General features: G+C 43.8%; 1 non-coding gene across 1 annotated transcript; it reads left to right on the plus strand.

Moving 5' to 3' along the window:
• Nucleotides 1–379: 379 nt before the first annotated feature.
• On the plus strand, nucleotides 380–454 carry Trnas-cga (transfer RNA serine (anticodon CGA)). The gene has a single exon. It is a non-coding gene; the product is annotated as a tRNA-Ser (tRNA).
• The last annotated feature ends 2,602 nt before the right edge of the window (nucleotides 455–3,056 follow it).

Here is a 3,056-nt window from a genome sequence, read left to right on the forward strand (position 1 = left end):
TGAGAGGCAGGACTGAGAGGGAGTGACTCCGGAGGCGGCGCCGGTCGCCCCCGGCAGACTGCGTGTCTCCGGAGCGGCGCTGCGCTGCCCCGGTCTTCGTCCTTCGCCGGCCGTGGCTGGCGACGCCGCCTCTTCCGCCACCTGCTCTCTGGCTGTCCTCGACCCGCAGCGACGCCGCTGCGGTAAACCAGGCCGGCTGTGTTGGTTGGCACGCGACACTCTCTACACACACCGCGCCGCAATAAATTTGGGCATTGATCGTTACACCATAAACAACGCTGCTGCAAACTTAGCGAAGAACGCAGAAGCACCAACGGAGAAAATATGAAATGGTGTTTTTGCAAAAGTTCCGGAATGAATGAGGACGGGGCGTGAGTCGTGCTTGGGTAGCTCAGTCGGTAGAGCACTTGCCCCCGAAAGGCAAAGGTCCCGAGTTCGAGTCTCGGTCCGGCACACAGTTTCAATCTGCCAGGAAGTTTCATATCAGCGGATACTCCGCTGTAAAATTTCATTCTAGAAACATCCCGCAGGCTGTGGCTAAGCCATGTCTCCGCAATATCCTTTCTTCCAGGAGTGCTAGTTCTGCAAGGTTCGCAGGAGAGCTTCTGTGAAGTTTGGAAGGTAGGAGACGAAGTACTGGCGAAATTAAAGCTCTGAGGGCGGGGCGTGAGTCGTGCTTAGGTAGATCAGTCTGTAGAGCACTTGCCCGCGAAAGGCAAAGGTCCCGAGTTCGAGTCTCGGTCCGGCACACAGTTTTAATCTGCCAGGAAGTTTCAGTTCCGGAATGTTTTTTAATGTCTTAACAAATACGGTTCACCCTCTTCTTATTAATCTAGTATACCAACGAGAAATAATAAAGAGGGTAGAAATTTCCAAGTTCTTCGGTCTGCATATAGATGGAAACTCAAACTGGAAAAACTGTATGCAATAGTGTGCAAATTAATTGGGGGGAAAAGCTCATATTTTACAACGAATTGAAGTTCGTTAACTGTAAACAATGATATCCGCCCAGTTGTTGGACTCTTCACGGACTACTGTTGCCTTGAGTATGAACAGCAGTCGTACGTCCCGGCCCCCTCCAGTTTAGTTGAGTGCTTGTACGAGCGTTGCCCAGAAAGTAATGAACCGCACTTTTTTTTCTCATCCAAAAACAATGACCTACCACATAACGTTCAGCAAGGGAAACTAGTACTTCTTGCAGATGACACTAGTGTTATAATAAATCCCATTCCAAAAAAAGCAGCTTAACATATTCTTAAGGATGTCTTTCAGAGAATTATTAAGTGGTCCTCAGAAAATGGACTATCCATTAATTTTGAAAAATCTCACTATATCGAGTTCTGTGCACCGAATAGTCATACCGACAGTTGGTGTAGCATATAAACAGGGCTCAGTCAACAGGGATTTCTCCAAATTTTTGGATGTTCACATTGATGACAACTTGAAGAAGCATATTACTGAGCTTCTCAAACAACTAAGTTCAGCTTCTTTCGCTCTTCGTATAATCGCTAGTCTTGGTAATAACAGATCAGCCTCCTAACGTACTCTTCATATTTCCACTCAATAATGTTTATGGAATAGTTTTCTGGGCTTCCTCACCACTTAGACATAAAGTATTGATTGCACAAAAGAGAGCAGTGAGAATAATTAGTGGTATTCACGCAAGGACGTCATGTAGGCACCTTTTCAAGGAGTTAGGTATGTGAACTGCACCATCAGAGTACATATGTTCGCTAATGAAATTCGTTACAAATAATCCATCTCAATTCGCGAAGAACATGTGGGGCGGCGGGTGGAAAAATTATGTTATTATTTTCTTTCTATTGTATGTTGCCGTTCTCAACACAGGCTCTCAAACTACGTTGGCAACCAGAAAGTGATCAGAAAAAACGTGATGCCTGTAATCAGAGTTCACTGTGCCCACTCTCATGCAGAATAAAATTTGTTGATTATTGAAGTTCATTACTCTCAGGATTTAGGACGATGTCTGGGATTCATAGAAAATGCAGTTTACTATAACAATTTTCACTATATTCTGAAAACGATAAAGCGTAAAATTCCAGACAAATGATTACCGATGTCAGCTATTGTACTATCAGAACTGTTCAGAGTCTATTGCGTGGATCCTATTATCCCTAGATAACGAAACTGTTCAACAATCGTTATCGATGTACATGTTCAAAGTGAATGCTCGCCAAAATTTGATGTTAATACTCATCAAATGCCTCGCTAGTAATGATAGAAGTCTGTCCTGCGGCGACACGTGAAAATACGACATACGCAAACTGAGAATAAATCATTGGAGTCGTTCCGCTATTAACTCTTTACCCCAACGCGAACTCATTGTTACGTGCATACCGAGTTACATAATACGGCATCCAAGGCTGTTCCTGGCAACTGCACAAACGCGACGCAGCTTCCGACATGGAGTGCGCGCTGGTATCAGTCTAGAAGAGAACTGGGGCCTGACTAGCTCGCAGCGCTTTTATTTATATAGCGCGGAGCGGACCGCCGAAGGCGCACCCGGCAGCATTTGCCTTACTGACTAGCCGCTGGGCTAGCAAAACACCACTTCATTGTACTAAATAATTAACTGCTTCATTCGCTGAAGGCCAATGAAGCTCTCGATTTAATTGTGCAATCAGCACAAGGGTAAGTATCTGCAATGAAATTATAGTGTGGCTAGGTTAAATACTTTTGGCGAGAGAATTATTGTAGTTGTACTGCACGCAATAGATGAGCTCTGAACTTGCCCTTTGGAGAGACGCTACAGCTATAGTTTTATAGCTACCTTTTTGAAACTTCTCACATCTTTGTTATTATAGCGTACCTCCATTCTCCATAAATCTAAACATCCTAGCATTATCTAATCACTTACTTAATCTATCTTGCTTTCGAACTTCTAGGACACAAAAACAGAAAATCATGAATTTCAACCAAAATATTACTTTGTGAGATCCAGCATGCTGTTTCCATTAAATTACAATCAAAAAGGAATCTGAATATAAATTTTTAAGTTTCTAGCTCCTTTCTGTTGCGCCGCTGATTTTTACGTA

This window comes from Schistocerca serialis, chromosome 5, assembly GCF_023864345.2.
Source record: "Schistocerca serialis cubense isolate TAMUIC-IGC-003099 chromosome 5, iqSchSeri2.2, whole genome shotgun sequence".
NCBI lineage: Eukaryota > Metazoa > Arthropoda > Insecta > Orthoptera > Acrididae > Schistocerca > Schistocerca serialis.